Here is an 8456-nt window from a genome sequence, read left to right on the forward strand (position 1 = left end):
GCCACCGTTACGGCCTCTTGTCATCAGCGTGTGTGCAAACCTACGCAGACAAGCTTCGTTCAGGTCGTGAAGCGGAAGATGACACTGTTTCATCTCACATCATGGATGCAAGTGAGGTCGTGGATTCTTCAGGGGAAGCTGTTGCGGAGCAGCGGCGAGAAGATAGGGCTCCTGCGGTGCCCACGGAGGATGCGTCCCGTTTGGTACCGCCTGAAGATCAAGGGGGGGGGGGGGGGCGCTAACGTTGCGGTCTTGCCTGCAACATGGGCCGAGTCGCCACCTTACCTGGATCGACCACCATCGACGGAGAATGAAGAAATGGAACTTGACATTGGTACCAAAAAGCGACCTGCGCCCCTTGATGAAGCTGAGGCTTCGGGTGGAAAACCAGAGGTCATGGAGATGAAGCAGGCGAAGAAGTTCCTTGCCAGGGATGCTTCGGATCCTGCTCCTGCTGCTTCGGTGGTGCTATCGACGGCTTTGGCGCCGGGTGCCACATCCTCCTGCGATACAGGCCTCATAAGCTCAGAGGCTCCTCTAGTTGCCGACCCTGCATCATCATCAGGGGCAGCTTTGGCTGCCTCCCCGGCTGCGGAAAGTGCAACTACTGGTCGCCGTCCTGCTGCCCGGCCTCCAGATCCTGACGGAACTGTGGGTAGGCGAGGTAGAGACGCTACAGTACTGCTGTAGGTTGTCATGGTGGGAGCTCTTTCTTTTCAGTTTGGAACGTTAAATGTCCGTGGCTTACGTAACAAGAGGCGTCAAGGCCAGCTTCTTCACCTAATGCGGGGTTGGAAGCTTGATATATTGGCCATTCAAGAAACAAAAATTCAGTCGGATGAAGGGACTGCGGAAGCTCTAGCTCCTTTTCAATCAGAGTACGAAGTGTGCGTTAGCCACGCCAAAGGGTTATCTGCTGGGTGCATGCTCTTTCTGAACAAGCGCCTCAATGCTGTGTGGAATTTGTATCCACTGATTCGGAGGGACGCCTTATCGTATGTGACCTAATGATCGCGGGACAGTCATGGAGATTTATTGTCGTTTATGCACCGTCGCAACCTAGCGAGCGGGAAGAATATTTCCTGTCATTACAGAGTCACCTGCGTGCTGACCGCCACTTAATGGTCTTAGGGGATTTTAACTGTGTGTGTAACCCGAGTGACAGGTCATGTGAGCACCAACGATCGGACTTAAGCGCTATAACATTGGAAAACATTGCTTGTGACTTTCATCTTTGTGACATAGGAGAAAATGTCCGACAACAAAATCGTTTCACCCATTTTCAGGGAGCCTCTCACGCTAGGCTAGACCGTATTTATGTTTCTTTAGGTGTCCATAGCTACTCTGTTCATCCGGTATTTTTTAGCGACCATTGCCTTGTATCTGCTGCGCATGGTAGCCAACAGTGTCGGAGTCGTCGCCTGAATTGGGAACTGTGGAAATTTAATAATTCTTTACTATCCCATCAGCCCTTTTTAAATCGTGTGCTAGAAATTATGCAAAATGCAAGAAATCGCTATGATCTGCCAATGCTCGCACGGTGGGAATTATTTAAGCAAGAAGTGAAAGTCACGGCAATTGAAGAGGCTACAGTGATGGCGTTTGAAAAGAAAAACAACATGAATCACCTAAATAAATTGTTGAGAGAACTTTATGAACTTGAAGGCCGATGTCCAGGCCAATATATGGATGACATGCGGAATGTCAAGGCGCAGCTACAGGCGTTTGATGTTGAGAAATACCGGGGAGCACTAGTGCGAGCGAGATCACAGCGCTTTGCTGAAGTGCAACCATGTCGCCGGTCGCTAGGTGATGAGCGCCGTCATGCTTTGTCTAAACAAATACTTGAAATTGAGTATAAAGAGAAAATTACTGATGACACTACTGTGATAATGATGGCCTTCGTTGATTACTATAGAACTGTATTCCAAACTCCCAAAAGAGCAGTGAGCGAGGACTCCATTGACAAATTCATTAGTTTGCTACCCAAATTAAACCAGGACGAGTGTGAATCCATTGACCAGGAGATTGGCATTCAAGAATTGGTGTCTAGCATTGAATCATTGTCGAAAGGCAAAACCCCGGGACCTGATGGTCTCACTGCAGAATTTTACCACACATTCTGTTCTCTGCTGGCTCCATTTTTACTTGAGGTTTACCGCGAGGCTTACAAGACTGGATTTCTTCCACCTACGCTGTACGAAGGCCACACTGTTTTAATCCCCAAAAGTAATGATCCTGACAAACTGCGTAAAGTAGAAGGATATCGTCCCATTTCCTTATGTAATGTAGATTATAAAGCCTTCGCTAAGATTTTGGCCAACCGTCTTCAAAATGTAATTGAGCTACTAGTTGGTGACCATCAGACATGTGGCATCCGTGGGCGATCTATTCAAACTAACATACACATAGCAAGGTCTATATTGGAGTGTGTTTCGGGTACGTCAGCCCAGGTAGCCTTAGTACAACTACATTTGGCAAAGGCATTCAATCGCGTCAGTCACCAATTTCTGTTTCGTGCTCTACAGCATATGAACGCAGGATCTTGGCTTACCGAAGGTATTCAAATATGTTATGCTAATGGCTCGACAAGAGTGATAGTCAACAATCGACTAACCCAACCAATCTACCTTCTTTCATCGGTTCGTCAAGGGTGCCCATTATCACCACTCCTGTTTTGCTTATATCTGGAACCATTATGCATGCGCATAATAGAGGACATTAATGTTAGAGGGTTCACGCTATCGTCCATCGAAGTGAAAATTTTAGCATATGCCGATGATGTCGCTTTATTTTGTACTGACAAGGCCAGCGTGGAGAACGCTCTTGCCATTACACAAGAATTTTGCGAGGTTTCAGGTGCGGCCCTGAATTTCGAGAAAAGCTGCGGATTTTGGTTAGGAGAATGGGGAACCACACCCGATTGTTTCGCCGGAATCAATTGGAATAGAGACCTAACTTATTTAGGAGTACCCCTCTCGCAGTTTCGCAATACTGACTCGCATTGGTCGGAGCAGGCGGTGAAGCTACAGCGCCAAGTGAATGACTGGCGGGGACGGCAGCTGTCCATCTTTTCTCGTGCTCGGGCGTGTAACACGTTCCTTGTGACCCGACTTCTTTATGTCCTACAGGTGTTACATTGCTCACGACTGAGGATACAGGCTTTTCACCGGATTTTTGCAACCTTCATTTGGTGTTCGCGTAGTGAGCCAATGCGTCGAGATAACCTTTTTCTTCCGGTTGTGCGAGGGGGACTTGGGCTTGTTCATCTGTTTCTTTGGCAGCTTCTTTCTCGTTTATTCTACTTTCGAGATGTTCAACATCCTTTTTTGAAAGCTGTACTGCAAATACGTCTTGCACATTTTCTCCCTGATATTGTGGTGTCTTCGCTGTCTGTGGACGCAGCCCGAAGCCCGCGAGGTTTCCTCAAAGAAGTGGTTGACACAATTCGCTTCTTACAGGCTCGGTTTAGCCTTGAGTACATATTTACTGCTACGCGCGATTCTATTTCTGATGCCCTGGTTTCTGGGCTTTTTCCCACACCTTTATATCATGTTCTGTACCTACAGTGTCCGTACCAGGATGTCCTCAATAGAGTGTGTAAAATGTGTGTTCCGCCAGGTGTTAAAACATTTTTCTTTAAATTACACACTCGCACGCTCCCTGTTAAAACTTGGATGAAAGATCGGGGTCTGTTTATAGCTTGGTCGACAGACTGTCGGCTCTGTACTCGACCAGAGACAATTGACCACTGCTTTGTAGACTGCAGAGATGCCGTCTTTTTCTGGGACATTCTACAGCGAACGCTCAAAAAAGACATGGATATTACGCCTTTCTCTATCCGATTTTTGCCATTCGACTATCCTGGTGAGCCACCTTATGACATGTTCGTGTTGATTGGTTTGTACAGTCTGTGGCGATGCCGCTTATGTGATAGGCATGCTGAGCCACCAAGATCAACTAAGTCTTATTTCAGAGAAACTGCATTGTACATAGTGTGTATAGTTCGCTTGACCAACCACCTGACTGGTTCCCTCTTTTGAACGCTTGTGTGTGTTTGCCTGAATTTTGATGTATATTTGCTTCTCATAACTTCAGGGTATTCTCTTGTTTGCTTGTATTCCTCGTACTGCAACGTCTGAGCGTATTTTCCCATGTAATAAGGGGAAAAAAAAAAGCTTGTAGCCTAGTGGTCTGGAGCGCTAGGTATGTCACCCGAATTGTTTTGCCAGTTACAAGTTCGAATCCCCGCGGGTATATGCTTTTTTTTTTATAAGTTCACTTTTTCGTTTTTCGCCGATGTTTTTTATACTGGGTTCACCTTTTTTGGGCCGCAACGTTCATTGCTCCACGAACTAGTCCACAGAACTCGCGCAGGCTGGCACTGGCGCGCTAGCGAGTTCTCGTTGGCGTGCTGTTGCCATATGCACCGACTGCATGCAGGCAGTGGGCCCAGGCCAGAATCAACAGACCCTTGGACTGGTGCGAACACGCTTTTTACGATGCAGGCATGAGTGAGGCAAGCTCCAAATATGGGGGAAAAGCGCATGCATTTGAGCGTCTGCGGGGACGCGGAGGGCGTTCATGCACTGCGTAGGGCTCAGCTAATGAATGCTACGATTCCAAGCCGTCCTGGGAGGCTTATCTTATGCATTTTACAGTCGACAACATGGCAGAAGCGCGGTACTACGATTACTGTGATATTGAGAATTACCATCCAACGATGCCATCGGATGTTAAACATGTTGTTTTACAGAACCGAAACCGAAACTTGTTTGATTGCTAACCTTGGGCATCGTCCAATCACGGTGCCCCCTCCTCCCAACGTCACAGCTTAGTTGGTGTGGCCACCGCAAACCGCGCATGGTAGTTTTTCTTCTTTCGCACTTTGTAAAATAATTACCGATTAGTCAACCGGATAAACGATGAAAAGTGTGCTAATTTGAGCCATTCTACGCAGTGGAAGCAAAAACGGGAGCTTGAAAAATTCACTTCAGTGTCCCTTTAACACATGCAATAAAAGAAAAGAAGTTCCCACTTACAGCAACAATGATGGAGCAAAGGTCGTTGCGACAGCGAAGCCCCAAGCATACCACTTAGAGAGATTGACCAAGATTGGCCAATAAAACATAATAATAATCATAAAACATAATAATCATACGCGTTCCCGACACGTTTCACGCGATTTCAGAATCAATCCAACGAAAACACCAAGTGAACCCCACGATGCGTCGCATCTACACAGGGTTCCCCTCGCGTGGAGGTGGGCGCAATTTTGGTCTGTCTATGTCTGTCCGTCTGTCTGTCTGTAACTCGACTCAGCCACCCGGCCAAAGTAAAATGCTCACTGCGCAATAGTCTTATATACTCACAGCCAAATGTAAACGCCTAAGCCCGGTTTATATGTCCATACTTGCCAACTTTGTTGATCAAGAACATGACATTACGCAAATATAAGATAGAAAATTAGTACACAAGGGATATTTGCAGTGTTCCTTTATTAAAAATTCCTGGAGCTTGGTTTTTCGATATCAAATGATATTCTACATCTACTGCAGAAATCCGCCGCATGCTGTTCTGTTGGCCGCGCCACCTCCTGGCGGCATACGAGAAATCACGCGGCAACAGCAAAGAAAGGGTCCACTAGCTAGGTTTCACGTTCTGCTTAGAACGCACGTGGAGGTGCACGGCAACGCGGTTCTATATGGAGGCGTAGTGTCACTTATTTAGTGACGCTAGGGAGGCGAAGCTAAAAGCTCCATTCGATTCAGAAGGGTTGCACGGCAACGTTGCAGAGGAAGTTCTGTGGTGCCGGTGCAGTGCATCAGCGTGGTTCCGCGGTGCCGTGCATCACGGTTGCACCGTCAGTAGCGCCCCTGCGTGTTTACAATCGAGTGAGGTGCACGCATAGTCGTCTGCTAATCATACTCGCCTGTCGTCCTCTACAACTGGATGTTTACGGCCATCTGGGTTGCGTCGTACGCATCAGCGGTGACGCAAAGTTTGTCCCACGCATCTTTGAGCTTGACGGACATTTTCACGCGGTCGCCGCAACTTCCGGTAGCCGCCTGCCAACCCGCAACGCCCGAACGCTCACGGCAGCGAATCGCTGCACCTCCTCCGTAGCAGGTGCAGCGGTTCTCTGCACCGCGGCGGCACCGCTGCGGCACCATAAGCAATCGAGCGACGCGGTGCACGGCACCATTCCTGCAGCGGCGAATCGAGCGCTTTGGTGCAGCGCACTGTGCAACGGTGCAGGCGTTGCAGGGAATCGCGTCTGAATCGAAAGCTCCATTCGATTCAGACGCGATTCCCTGCAACGCCTGCAACGGTGCAGGATGCGCTGCACCAAAGCGCTCGATTCACCGCTGCACGAGTGGTTCCCTGCACCGCGTCGCTCGATTGCTCATGGTGCGGCAGCGGTGCCGCCGCGGTGCAGAGAATCGCTGCACCTGCTACGGAGGAGGTGCAGCGATTCGGTGCCGTGAGCGTTGGGGCGTTGCGGGTTGGCAGGCGGCTACCGGCAGTTGCGGGGACCGCGTGAAAATGTCCGTCGAGCTCGAAGATACGCGGGACGAACTTAGCGTCGCCGCTGATGCGTACGACGCAACCCAGATGGCCGTAAACATCCAGTTGTAGAGGACGACAGGCGATGATGATTAGCAGACGACTATGCCTGCACCTCGCTCGATTGTGAACACGCAGGGGCGCTGCTGACGGTGCAGCTAGAGTGTAGTGCAGCCGTGATGCACGGCACCGCGGAACCACGCTGCTGCACTGCACCGGCACCACAGAACTTTCTCTGCAACGTTGCCGTGCACCCCTTCTGAATCGAATGGAGCTGAAGTTTGCCGGGCGAGGGAAGCGCTGCCCTCTCCCCTCCGGGGGAGTACGCGGCGGCGGCCGCCGCTTTGGCACGTGCTTTTTCCGCTGCGCGCGTGCTGCATTTTTCGCGCTAGGAAGAGGGCTGGACAAAATTTTTTTTTTTGACTTGTGAAACCATACGCGTCAGCACGTGTCCAGCAAGTTCGGTTTAAACGTAGATTAGTTACTGAGTTCATTTTTGTCGACGTTTGTCTTGTCGTCTGCTCCAGACGCGCCGCCTGCTTCCCGCCGCTCGACCGGCAGACTGCCCCGACGATTTTAAGGGGGGAAACGCGTTGTTCGGCGGTCGTCGGTTGCTCTTTTCTTCTGCAAGGCGACAGCTGTTCAGCTTGTCACAGCGTACTTTTCTCTTGTTTGTTACTCCCTTCGCGTGCTCGCGCTTCGGACATCCGGACTTTCTGGACTGCAGAAATACTGAGGCTTGCAAGAAATGTACGATAAACGTGATAGATCATGGGTAATACGTTATTTCTTACTCTTGAAACAATCAGCTGCATCTTATAAAAACGCATTAGAAAGGCACACGCTAATTAAGGGGTGCGCTGACAACGCCCCATTTCCATTTTACTTGTCCTTGAAGAAACGTTTGTTCGCAATGTTTGTCACCCGCTTGGGGTACAAGTATGGGTTAGCGTGACAGTTCGCGGAAACAACAGAACAGCTTGTGGTGTATAACTTTTAATTACCAGTATTTCTAAATGTGGGAAAAAAAGCGAACAACGCAGCAATCCCGTCCAGAACTCAAGTCACAATGACAAGACGGACCAGAGCTACTACAGCCAGGTAAATCGCTAGAAACTTTTTTTTTTTCACCCATGCAAAATGTCAACATATTGTGTTATATATAGACGATATCGAACGGCACCAGCTAAACAACTCCGAAGTTCATTTGTTATAGCGGAAAACAATCATTGGCAGCATGCATTAAAAAAAGTGTAGAGGGGAGGACTCGTTAGAACACTAGTTCGCATTTTCAAAGCCGGGTAATGTAAACTGAAAGCACACAGATACAAACAAAAATGTGTCAACTTATTTCACCTTTCGAACCGCAGTGATCCATGCTTACCGTCTATCCTTTTGGTGCGCTTTCGCGGGGAATATGCAGAATTTAACGAATGGATCCTCTTCTTTCGCCTTGTTACTGTCGTAGCAGCTGACCATGCAACAATATGGGGGGTTTGCTTCGCTTTCAGTTTCATCTTTTCGTTTCGGGCTAGTGAGGAGTGTTCCCGCCGCTCTTTGTACGTGCTGGCTTAAGTGGCTCGCGCAGCCGGCGTTCGCTTTGTTCGCATTCGTGAGTAGGAGGCTGGATGCCTCAGGCGGTGCGGGAGACAGCGCGAGCTGCGCGTGCACTTGCCAGACGCGGAGGAGCGGGCCGGGGGGCGTCTGCTTAAGCGGGATTCACACGACGGAGAAACCCTCTCACGGAGGCGGACGGATATGTGACGTGTAACAGCACGTGACCGGATTATCCGGCCTGGCGGCGCATCCACACGTGCGGAGCTACGCGGAGTGACTAGCAGACGACAGCGCCGAGGAACAGGTTCCATTCCCCGCCGAGGGCCACCGCC

The sequence above is a fragment of the Haemaphysalis longicornis genome, unplaced genomic scaffold (genome assembly GCF_048455015.1).
Source record: "Haemaphysalis longicornis isolate Haplotype H1 unplaced genomic scaffold, Haemaphysalis longicornis Haplotype H1 scaffold_9, whole genome shotgun sequence".
Classification (NCBI taxonomy): Eukaryota; Metazoa; Arthropoda; class Arachnida; order Ixodida; family Ixodidae; genus Haemaphysalis; species Haemaphysalis longicornis.